General features: G+C 40.7%; 1 protein-coding gene across 10 annotated transcripts in view; it reads left to right on the top strand.

Annotated features, from left to right (window-relative positions):
• Nucleotides 1–12,678, top strand: part of Tanc1 (tetratricopeptide repeat, ankyrin repeat and coiled-coil containing 1) — a 242,747-nt gene that overhangs the window by 40,243 nt on the left and 189,826 nt on the right. Inside the window, exon 1 of one of the 10 annotated variants that reach the window (XM_023713609.1) lies at nucleotides 1,492–1,518. The exons of 8 other annotated variants lie outside the window; for them this stretch is intronic. The gene's annotated coding sequence lies outside the window, so the exon portion shown is untranslated. Of the gene's footprint in view, nucleotides 1–1,491; nucleotides 1,561–12,678 lie in introns of those variants that run through there. One more of the 10 variants, XM_023713608.1, reaches the window with a different exon arrangement.

Here is a 12,678-nt window from a genome sequence, read left to right as displayed (position 1 = left end):
TAGAGTGTTTGTAGCATAAGCATTTCATAGCACTTGAGAAATGGTCCTCTGAGAGTAGGTGGATTAGTCACTTTGCATTTCTTTAGTGCCTTCTTAGAAGATGGGCTGTGTAGAATTGTAGTCTGTGGCAGTATTGAGCTCTGGAGAAGTTTAGTTTGAGGGTACAGGAATTGAACTCTGGACCTTACACTTGCCAGACAGGCACTATGCCACTGATTTATTCCCCCAGCCCTGGAAAATTTTTCTTAAAGGAGAGTCATAAGCACATTCAGAGAACACTAGTGGTTAAGTATTCTTATCCTTAATTTTTGATGAAAAGACCTACTCACTTTTGTAACTAATTTGTTGATGTATTTGTGGCTTAGATAAGGAAAAACTGAGAAACTGTGATACAGTAGTTGGCAAATCTTTGGAGTGATGGAGGTAGAATAGAAACTGATAAAATAAGAATTTGGGATTGCTGGGTGTCCTTGAGAAAAGTGACCCTGCTGAAAGCAGAGCGAGTCATGGGGAAGTTCTGCTGATCCCAGAACTGTCAGCCCGCCCTTCCTCCCCTTGTGAATGGGAGCCCCGGAGAGCCTGGTCTCACCATTGTTTGTACAGTAAAGAAGGATTTAGTACCAACACGTGGCTCTCATTTACGGATGACAATCTGCAAAATCCTGTTTCAAGGACAGGGCAGCAGACGGCATTCAGGACTAAGTGGTTGTGGAAATGAAGGAGTTCTTAAAAATTGTCCGGATGACATTTGGCAGGTCATGTATTCACACTCGGTCTCAATTTCCTCACCTAAAAATGAAAGAAAGACTTGCTGGAACAATCTCCTAAAGCCCTTGTTGGTTCTGGGTGAATACGTCCAATTTGAATAGATGAGGATGAGAGGGAATGTTTATCTAACAGTGCCTGCTGTGCATTCCACGTGCTTTATTTGTCGGAATTCCCTTAATCCTTCATTATTTCATTTGGTCCGTAAATCACACCATAAGGTCGGGATTTTACACGTGAGGGTAAGTAGTATGGGCAGTTCACTTAGCACTGAGAAATGGTCAGCAGTGATTCCTTATAAGTTGGACTAAAATGAAAAAGTCACAGTTCTGTTTTTATATTTCTATTTTCTCACAAGTGACTTCGAAATAAAATAAAACATTTTAGATATAACAGGATCTTAAATAGGAAATACTTTATTTTCTTTTCCTGATTACTAGGATTTGAGGTGGAGGCAGTAAATGATCCCAAGTTTTTCATGTCTGAATTCTGAACCAGTTCTGAAGAAAAAAGACATACAATTCGGACTGTACTTTGAACTAAACTGGAGAATATGGTTTGAACTAAAATTGGAGAATATGATTTAAATGTTTGTAAAAAAAGTTTTCAATATGTGTTATATTAGTTCATAATTTTCTGTTGCAGTAACAAAATTCTTGAGACTGGGTAACTTATAAAAAATGGAAGTTTGTTGCTGGTAGTTCTGGAGGCTGAGAAGCCAAGCGTGTGGTGCCCACGCCTGGTGGGCATCTGGTGAGTGTCCTTTGTGTCAGAATGTGCAGAGGGCATCACAAGGCAAGACAGAGCAAGTGTGCCAGCTGGTTTTTCTGTTCCTTTTCTGATAAAGCCAGTCTTGCCATTCTAGGGGTGTCACCTTCATGACTTTATCTAATATGGATTCTTAAAGCCTCTCCTCTGAATAGCATTAAGATAGGAATGTAGGGATTACATTTCCCATGCATGAGCCTCAAATCATAGGATGAATCATCAGCTGGCTTCTAGTACTGTACTCAATTTCATGATAGACCTGCCTGCCTGCTCACTGGCTGTGCTGGACGGCCAAGCTTCCTTCTGTGGAGCTCACATAGCCAGAAGGTTTACCAAGCCTTCAGGTGTGCTTCTGGAGGGTGTTTGGCACTTGGAAAGGAGGAGGGAGGGCCGAGCTGGGCCCCATCCTTAGTGTCTGTTCCCCAGCTCTGTGATTAAGTCACTAGGGTTTCTAGGAAGGGACAGAGAGGGGCCAGAAGACAGGCCCAGATGGCGAGCTCGAGGGGTGCTCTTCTTAGAACAGAACAAGGCAGACTTTTGGCTTCCATCATGAACTGTTCTTCTGTCCCAAAACTAACATCATTGTGGATAAATTGCTTTCTTCTGTATGAGGTACCAGCTTTTGGAAAAGTGAAGTTGGATTAGATAACAATGCAGAACCCCTAGGCTTACTGGTGCTAGAGCCAATGCTGCTACGGTTTCTATTTTAGTAGAAGCTGAAGTAAAACATTCTGGCATGTTTCATTTACTCAGTATTCTGAGGAAATCACTGTTTGAGACTAACAGTGATATCTTTCAAATAAGCTCCTTTGGTACCATAAAACTCCTCGATAGTTCCCGATTTAGGGGAGCAGATGGTTAATACAAGATGTGATTTTAAAATACATTGGGTAGGCTGGGGAGATAGCTCAGTGGCACAAGCTCCTCTTTGGCAAGCTCAGGATCTTGAGTTCAATTCCCAGTACAATAAATACATAAATAAAATTTAAACCTATCTATCTGTCTATCTATCTATCTATCTATCTATCTATCTATCTATCTATCTATCTATCTATCTATTTGGTACAGGGTCTTGCTACGCAGCTCAGACTCCTAGTGATCCTCCTGTCCCAGCCTCCCCAGTGCTGGGATTACAGGCACACACCACCAAGCCCAGTTTTGGTGGCTGGCACGGTGCAGCGCTGGCGTTGCATCAGGTACCAGCAATCGAACCTGGGTCCTTGTGCTTGCCAGGCAAGTGCTTAGGCTGTCGAGCTGTCTTCCTGGCAAACAAACAAACAAACCAAATAAATAAATAAGAGCCAGGGAGATGGCTCAGTGGAATAAGCGCTTCCCTGGCAAGCGCAAGGGCCTGAGGTCAATCCCCAGTTCTGCAAAAAAAAAAAAAGAAAAAGTAAAAAGAACTCAAATAAATAAATAAGATGGGTGCTTCAATAAGAACATGTTACAGTAAAAGACACATTTTCATTCCTTCTCAAAATACTTCCTCTCATTTTTGATATACTCACACTGTAGTTCTTGGCACTTTCTGAAGCACTTCGGGAATTTCTCTTTGTGAGCATCTTTATGGCTGCCTTGATGTGCAGAATAGATTCAACACATTCAAAAGATTCACGGTAATTTCTGTCAAATAAAAACCTTAGGCTGTGTCCTCATTCACCTTATTTATTCACTAGATCTGGCACTGTTCAACTGTTGACTCTTTCCCAAGTTGAAATGATTATGAAAGATAAATGTTTAAAATTGCCTCGCGATACCCAGGCAGCCAAGATAGCTGAACTATAGACAATCAGGAAAGAGGATTTCCAGAACTGTTTCGGGAAGTGGCAAGGTACAGGGGAATATTTTGAGAGAGTAATAGCAATGACCCCACCTTTTTTTTTTTTTTTTTTACTGTAATACATTTTTAAAAATTTAAATTAATTGTATTAATCTTATTACATAATAGAAAACTTGATGTAAGCAAAAGCTGCCCCCTTTACTTAACCATTTAAGTTTCTGTCCTGGAAGACATTGAGTTTTTTTTGGTACTGGGGATCGAATTTAGGATCTTGCACTTGCCAGTCAGGTGCTGTGCCAGAGCCATCTCCCCGGCAAGGCATCAAGGTTTAGACATGCTTTCCCCTTCCACATACTTTTTTCCTAATAGGAATGGAAGATACTCCGACCGAAAATTTTTGTCGGCTACTGGCTTGTCAATTTTTGAAGCAACATTTTTAGTCAACAACAAGTAAAACAAATTTGCCCCACTAAATTATTCATAAGAATTATAAAACTTGTCACTTAGGATGGATGTTGGTATATTCAGGTCACTTAGGAGGCTGTGGATAAAAATAAAATGACCTAAATATATAGCTCTAGTTTCATTCTTTCTTTTTTTTAGAGGAAAGTTTAAGCTTTTAATTTTTGTTTGACATTGGATTCTAATTCTGTTTCTGTGGAGAATGTAGCTACTTTGCCAGTGTTCTAAATAAGGGCAAATTCTTCTCTTCTTGTTGGTTTCTCATAGTGTATGTAGTTCCTTTATTAAGGCAAGATTATATACATTTTGTTTCCTTTTTGATATGTGAGAAAAACTAGGGAAGGTTGTGAGCAAGTGGTTCTGCAGGAGAACCTGGAGAGAGCTTGTTAATTGTTGGCAGTTGAAACGTGAACTGGTTTCAGTCTGCTGTGGGTTAGTAACTGGAGCATAAAATGTTGAAGATCAATTATGTATTTAAGGAGAGAAATAGCAGGACATATTAAAGGCATATTGTTTTCTGTTTGCTGGACAAAGCAGGGCAGTTACGTCATATTCCTGCAGTAAAATTATGTCCCAAGAGAGTGAGAAACAGAATAATACATCCTCACAGACCCAAACTTCACAGAATATTCTTGGAAATATTTATCAAACTCTTATTTCTCTGAAGAAAAGGAAAAGTCCTGTATTAAAGGTTGCCTCAGCTTTTTTCCCCCAGATCTTAACAGGTAAGTAGAGAACTTGGTAGTTTGGTTTATACTTCTCTGTGATTTGTAGCAGTGCGGTGAATTTGCAAGGCACTGTATGTTCTGCATGTCAGTGAGGTGTTGAGCTCTCTTGCAAGAGAGGGTAGAGTTTGCGATCCTCTGTAAGTTCACTGTGCAGGACTGCCTGCATAGCTGCTGCATTTGTGGGATGCTTATTTGAAGACTGTCTTGTGTCCAGTTGATAGAAGAGGCACATGGAAGCCTGACCTGAGGACTAGATGTGGCTAAGCTGATTTGCTAAAGCTGCTGTACAAAGTACCACAAACCTTACCAATGAATATCTTACCAATCTTAACATCTCTTAAGTTGTAGACAGGAGTCCAAGATCAAGAGCTGGCCAGGTTGGCTTTTCTGAAGCCTTTTGAGGACAGGATCCATTCCAAGCCTCTTCTTGGCTTGAGGTGGGTGTTTTCTTGTGTCTTCCCTGTATGTCTATCTGTCCCTGTGTCCAAATTTTCCCATTTTATGCAGATACCTTATAAAGTTGGGGCCTACCCTAAGGACCTCAGTTTTACATGCTTGCCACTGTATAAATTCTTTGTGTCTAAATAAGGCCACATCCTAAGATGCTGGACATTGGAACTGATCATGAATTTGGAGAAGGGGCAAAATTTAACCTACAACAGGAGAGATTTAGGGTTGTAGTGAGTGTCTGATTCCTATGTCCTTGCTTTCCCTGCCCTGTTTAATAAATATTTGATAAATTTGTTGTCCAACAGATTTTCCTCTCAAAGAAATTACTTCCTCTTCTCCTTCGTTTTCTGCCATGCTAGGTTTGTAGATGGGGCCCATTTCTTAGATGGCAGAAATTCTGCCTGAGGCTGTTCTTCAGTGAATTTTAAAAACATTTTATCTTTTCCTGGTTTGATCCTTGGAGTATAAAAATACTTGACATTTGATATACACATTGGTTTTAAAGAGGACAAATTACAGACTTTGCCTGTGATCTTTTCCCTTTTAGTCTTTTCTGGAACACTTCTTTGTGTTCCTGAAGAGGAAAATGATCATTGTTTGAGGGTTTATTATATAGGACATGCAGCTACTTGGGGACTTGAGTTTTAACCATTAGGCAGCAGTGGAAATCAAGGTACCAGGTGCTTCTCACACTCAAGTTTGAGTTGATATTCAAGATGTAATATTTACAGCTATACTACTATAAGTATTAAGATACTATAGTGGATCACTTTGAATTTTTACTGATAATTGGTGGGGAGATGGCTCAGTAGAATAAGTGCTTCCCTGGCAAGCACAAGGGCCTGAGTTCAATCCCCGGTTCAGAAAAAAAAAAAAAAAAGAATTTTTACTGATATTTAAAAATCTTTTACACCAAATAACATTTGTACCCAAAAGGCACCTTTTTATTTAAGGAATCCCCCAATATAGTGAAATCTACCCTTGAAGCTAGGTGTAGGTTGTAAACTCACAGTAGATGGTTCTTCCTGTCAATATTAGAAAATACTTCCAAGGAATCCAAGTTGGAAGATTGTGAACACACTAGATATACCTGTTGTGTGTGTGTCTCAGGTTAATTGCACTTTTCAAAGTAATTTTGTTTTCATTTTTCCTGTGTGGGTTTTGTTTTTTTGTGAAAGATGCCAGAGAAAGTGGCAGCATGTACGAATGTGAAACTGAAGATCCTGATTTGAGATAACTTGGGATATTCCTGTATGTGTTAGTTTATATCCTGCTTGTCTCAGTTTGTAGGTGCATTTTAGTGTTTTGTTGTTGTTGTTGTTTTTGAGACAGGGTTTTGCCGTGTAGTTTAGATGGGCATAGAACTGTATGTAGCCCAGGATAGTCTTGGAACTTGTGGCAGTCTCCTGGCTTAGCCTTCCCAGTGCTAGAATTACAGGCATGTGCTACCATGCGCAGCTGTATTTGCATTATGAATACTATTATAGAAGTGTGGATTAAAACCTTGTCAGATTTGCCTGGCATCATACATTTCAAAGATAACCAGATGCATGGTTCTTCGTAGGAAGCCTCTCTTTTTGTATATTTAGTGGGAGAAAAGAGACAGTCAGGAGTTTGTAAAGCATTTATATTGAAGGAAGATTGGCTCAACTGCTGTAGACAGGTATTAAAAGCTGATTTCTCCCATCTCGTACTGTACTTGTATATGCTCATTCCCAGGAGGCTTCCAGATCCCGAGCGAGGCCACTGTTGCGATCTATCTGTTAAAGTAGTTAATACTGTTTTCCCCAAGCTATTATGGGATGTGTATTATGTAGCTTCTGAGAACATGAATTTATAGTACATTTGGGGGTCTTTTGTATCATTGAAACTTGAATTCTAATCAATAGCAGTTTGATTTATGTAGGCTGTAGTAATTCTATAATTTTGGAAAAATATATAAAATTTGCATTCTGATTCTTCTGATTCTGGCTAAATATTCAGAATTTTTCTTTTGTAATCATAATGATCACCCATTTTTATTTTTTTTATCATCCCAAAGAGAAATCCTGTGCCCACGAAACCATGAGTTTCCCATTCCACTCTCTAGTCTCTAACCCTCTTTCAGTCTCTATGAATTTGCTGATTCTGGGTACTGCAGACTTTGGAATCATATATCTGTCCCTTTGTGTCTGGTGGATCTAGTTATCCTTAAGTTATAGCTATACAGGTTTCGCCATACGCCATTTTGCTTTTGATCATAAAATAATTTGGCAGATTAACTGTAGAATATTAAGGCTCTGGGATAGAAATTGGAAACTCTTATGCCTTGAGGGCCATAAGGTAGTAACGTGTAATATTTATAGAGCAGTTACTGTGTATCAGGCACTGCTCCAAGCACTTTGCAGGCAGTAACACATTCACCCTCACAACAGCCTTGTGAGGCAGAATATTAATAATCCCCAGCTTCACAGATGGGAAGCTGAAGCTCAGAGAGATGAATTACTTGCTTGAGATAATGACATGGCTCGAATGTGGTAGAGCAGCTCAGCAGTGGGCTGCAAAGCCCAAGCTCCTGCAACCCCTTGTTTCTTCCTGGGTACCCTGGGCTGGGCAAGGAGAAATGACAGAAGCCGAGCCAGCCAGGAATGAGCAGAAGGTGAATGATAGCCAGTTTGGCCTTCAGCCTTGAGGTTGGGACTGAGGTGGGGAGATAAAGAATCTGTTCGGATAGGACTTTAAAGTGTTTTTTTTTTTTAAAAGAAAAAGTTTCACCAAAGAAATTCAAATACATGCCATATATAACGCATGTAAACCTAAACCTCCTTATTTTAATATCAGCTGCTGGCATTTATGATGTAAGGGTAGACCGAGGCATACTCAGTTTAGGCCACTGAGACAAGCAGAGTTTGTCATCGGAGGACTTTATTGCTAACCGGCTGTGGCTTGAGCCAAGGGTGAAAAGACCATCACCTCCAAGCAAGGGACGAGAGCATATTTTATAGGGGATTTAGGTATGGAAGGGGCATTAATGAGGGCCATACAACCTTGGGTCTTTGAGTAGGGGGTCTAGGTTTGCTGGTAGGGCAGTGTTGGGTATGGGGGTGGTGCTGCAGGCATAGTGTCTCTCGAGTTTTTCATGGTGTCAGCTCTCTGCAGGCTGAGCTGTGTGGGGCTGCTGCTGGCTTCCGCTGAACACTGCTGCTGCAGGTGTGAATGACAGATCTGTTTGGGGAATTTTTCTCTCCTCGCTGGGTGTGAGTTTGTTTTGGAGACCTGATGTATATAATGTGCTTGCTGTTCTTTTACTATGGAGTCAAATAAGAATTTGTAACTTTCTATTGATTTTAGATTTGGAGGAATTTGAACATGTCTAGTTTAGTTTAATGACTTTGTATATGAAGCTACTTAGGGTAAACCAATTCAAGAGACTATCCCATTGTCATATATCAGCTGTACAGTGTACCCCGAACCCTTTTGACGCATGCACATCTAATGGATATATAGTCAGAGTCCTTTATTTTTTCTGGCCACTGGTTCAATAATCTTACTCCATACTGCTTGTATTTTTATCTTTCTATCACTGATGTAAAGACAGGCTTTTTAAAACCATAATAATGTGTCATCACTCATACAAACAGCTCTGAGCCTGTCTTTTTTCCTGTTGCTGAGACAAAATACCCAACACCATTAAGGAGAGAAGGGTTTATTTAGCTCACAGTTATGGTGGTTTCAGTACGTATCAGCTGGCTCCAAGGCAGAGTGGCCCATGGCGGAGGGGAAACAGTTCTTGGTGAGGACAGCTAAAACAGCACGAGCATCAAAGGGCTAGGGGAGAGTGCCTTCTCTTGCTAGGCTCAGGATGTTTACAAAGTGAGGGCCCTGGCTCCTGCTGAGTCACTTAGTTAGACTCATCAATGTCTCAATTTGACACAATGAACAACATCTTAGGGCATGTCCTCTACACCCCAGGATGTACAATGTCTGAGTTACTTAGCTAAGCTTCTAGACTTCTCAGGTTGACACAGTGTATCAGCCATTACAGAGTCCCTGAGCATGGTGAGCTTTTGTGTGTGTTTGTGTGGTTATTGTGAACCTAACTCAGGACCTCACACTTGCTAGGCAGGCGCAGAGCCACTGAGTGAAATCCCTGGCCCCATGCAAGTTTATTTTAAATGGTTTAGTTCACACATGCTACCAGGAACAAAAAGCCTGAGACTGGTAATTTCTAAGAACAGAAATGTATTCCTATGGTTCTGAAGGCTGAGCGGTCCAGGATCAAGGAGCCAATCAGTGTGCAACGCAGGCCACTTTCTGCTTCCAAGATAGTGCTTTGCTGTTGCTGCCTTTTCTCTTGGTAGATGGGAGGCCAAAAGGGGCACTAGGATACCCCCTTTATTTAGTCTCTTTTATAAGGCACTAGGGTCACGACTTAATCACTTTCCAATAGTGTATCAGTTAAGATTCAGTAGAGGAGCAGATAAATATGTGTATCATTTTCTAAAGGATTTGCTAGGTGTACTCACAAGGGCTGCGACGGCCATCTGTACTTTGGAGACCAGAGGATCCATTGGAAGGTCAGAAGGCTGGAACTCACTGCAGAGTCTGGTGGCAGCCTGTGTCAGCAAGCAGCAGGATCTGTTGCAAGGCTGAAGTCTGCGCTGGAAGCCTGAAGGAGAGGAATGATTTAGTCTTCACTTTTTTTTTTTTTTGAGACAGGTTCTTCTTGTGTAGCCCAGCTCACCTTAACCTTGCAATGTAGCCCAGGCTACCCTTGAACTTCTGATATTTGCCTCTTGAGTGCTGGGGTTATAGCCATGCACTGCTATACTGGGCTTCCCGCTTTTTCTGGATGGTGTAGTTTTTTTTTTTTTTTTTTTTTTATCCTCAAGAGATTTAGTCCAAGATTCTCAGTGAATGCCTTAATCCTTTGAGAGTACCCAAGCCCTGTGTGTACTAGACTTTTTGCTATACATGCAAATATGTGTTTTATACTTTATTATACATTTATGTGTGTATTATTCATGTTAATGTTTTTCCTATACATGCTGTAAGTTTGATTTATAAATTAGGCACAATAAGAAATTAATAGTAATAAAATAGAACCATCACAACAGTATACAGATGCCAAATAGTTTACATGACAACTGAGACATTTACTGAATGACTTATAGATGGCTAGTGAATATAGCATACATGCGCTGGAAAAAGGGATTGTTCATAACTTGGGTGGGACATCACGTGACTATCATACTTCTCAGAACTAAATGCATTTTCAGACTTATTTCTGGAGTTTTCTGTTTAATATTTTCAGGTTACACTTGACTGAAAGTAACTGAAACTATGTGAAGCAAAATGTTAGATTAGGGTGGACTCCATTATGTGATTTTGAGAGACTTGTACATTCAAATCATAGCACGTGGCTATTACTGATGTGGATTTGGGTCAAACAGTGCGGGTTGTGAGGCACTTGGGGTTTGTAGTTTCTTGTGGTGAAGAGATCCTACCTCATTAGCACAGGAACCCTAAACCAAATGATCTGATCATTTTACAGATGAGTCAATGAGAATTTAAGGGGAAAATTACCTTAAAACAGGCACTTGTCATTTGAATGGTGTAGTAATTGATACATTCATCTGAAACTTGACCATTGACCTCTACTTTGGTTTTTTTAAATGTATTTAGTTGCTACAGGATCTCCGCACGTACTTTGGACTCCTGGTGATCCTCCAGTTTTCAGCTTCTCCAGGGCTGGGATTACAGGCATGCACCACTATACCCAGACTCTGTGGCTGGCTGGTGGTGCATGTGGTGCTGTGGGATTGAACCATGGTTCCTGCGCTTGTCTAAGCTTGCCTAAGCAGGTGCTGTAGTCCACTGAAATCTTACTGGCCTGTCCTCTATTTTGGTAGGCATTAGTCTACCAAAGCTCTGTTTCTAGTGGGGAGGGTAGAGGACAGAGTTTTGTATGCCTTTCTTTCAACTGAAAATCATTTAGACTTTTTGTTTCAAAAGTTATATTCCCAGTGATGAATAATCTATTCTTTGGTAGACGTTTTAAAAAAAATGTAGAAAAGTAACTTCATTCAAAAACTCAGTGCAGACATTTAAAATGAAATAGCGTATTAACTTTTATTTAATAAAACATAATCTTCCCCTCATCCCTGCCACATACTCACTGAAAATTGTTCTCAAGTTTTTAAAAAAGTACAAATCCCTCTCAGCTTTGATGGAGTTGGGATTACCTCCTAACAAACCCATCATATGTTGAAAATATTACAAATTGAAAATGCAGTTAATACATCTAAGTTATTGAACATGACAGCTTAACCCAGTCTATAGTCAACATGCTCAAAACACATTAGCATGCAGTTGGGCAAAACCGCCAGCATGAAGCCTGTTCTGTAATAGTGTGGCGTCGCTCACGTTCACACACAGGTGGGCGTTCGGTAAACAGCATGGGATGCAGAAACACAAGGCACGGTAGCCTGAAATGCTGACTGCATTGCACTGTGGGCTGTAGGTCGTTGATCCTCATGAGGGAGAGAAAGTACCACACCACATATTGGTAGCTTGGAAAAGGATCCAAATTTAGGATTAAAGTAATGGCTTCTACTGAATGCAGATTACTTTTGCATCATCAGGAAAAAAAAGTCAGGGACTGTTTGTGTATGGTAAATCGAGTGCAGGAATCCAGGTTACTGTTACTTCTGAGTAATTAAATATGGCTTCATAGTAATGTCACATAAAGGACAATTGTGAGCAATATGGATTGACATATAATTGATAGTTCTAGGCTGTAAGTCATAGTTTGAGGGAGAACCTACAGGGGACAGCTGACAGTTTTCCAAGAGATATGATTGGGGAGATTAGTATCTTTTTTTCATTATTTCAAAAATTGTGAAAGTAGGGCTGGGGAGATAGCTCAGCAGCATAAGTACCTGTCTGGCAAATGCAAGGTCTTGAGTTTAAACCCTGGTATTGAGGAAAAAGAAATGTGAAAGAAGAGAGTTCTGCTTTGAAACCCCAGATATGTGGGCTTACTTGCCCACAACTTCGGGTAGTGTTCCTACTTATGTCACTGAAGACTGAGGGAAAGGTAGGGACTCTCTGAGCATGACACTCACCACCAGAAGGATGGCTAGAGAGCCACTCCTTCTCATCTGGAACATGTAGTGGTCTGTCATGCAGGAGGGGTGGGCATTGCCTGGCAGTCTTCCTTTCTTGTATACAATTGTAACTTGGAAAATAAGCAAGAAAGTCCTCTAAGCAGCCTGGAATGCATACTGCGTGTGAGGCATAGGCACCTATGCATCTTTCTCCAAAGTGTACACCCAAGGCTTTTTGTCTTTGACCCAGAGGCTAGGTGGAGTAAGAGGGCATGTGTTCAGAGTGCTGTGCTTAGGAAATGACTAGCTAGGCGTTAGAAGTGGAAGTGGGCAGACATGTCTTAACTGTGTAAGGATATCAGCCTGGGAAGAACGTAGTCTGAAAGAGCGTGTCAGCCTGAAAGATCATCAGATCTCTTAGCAGGACGGTAACAGGGTTTTGCAGTGGCTTCAGGCTATCTTGTGCATGTCCCAAATATCTATCAGGTACATACTATTATCAGGCATTTAAATAAATTATGGTCCCTTCCTTGTTCATATATGCAAGTATAGAAGAATAAGTGCTACAGTGATATTAATGGCCAGAGGAGGAATCCCACAGCTTTTGCTTTGGAGTGAAAGGAAAATACTAGGTGTT

The sequence above is a fragment of the Octodon degus genome, unplaced genomic scaffold (genome assembly GCF_000260255.1).
Source record: "Octodon degus isolate 3935 unplaced genomic scaffold, OctDeg1.0 scaffold00032, whole genome shotgun sequence".
NCBI lineage: Eukaryota > Metazoa > Chordata > Mammalia > Rodentia > Octodontidae > Octodon > Octodon degus.
The sequence above is the reverse complement of the archived record's forward strand: the minus strand, read 5'-3'. Positions and strand labels throughout refer to the sequence as shown.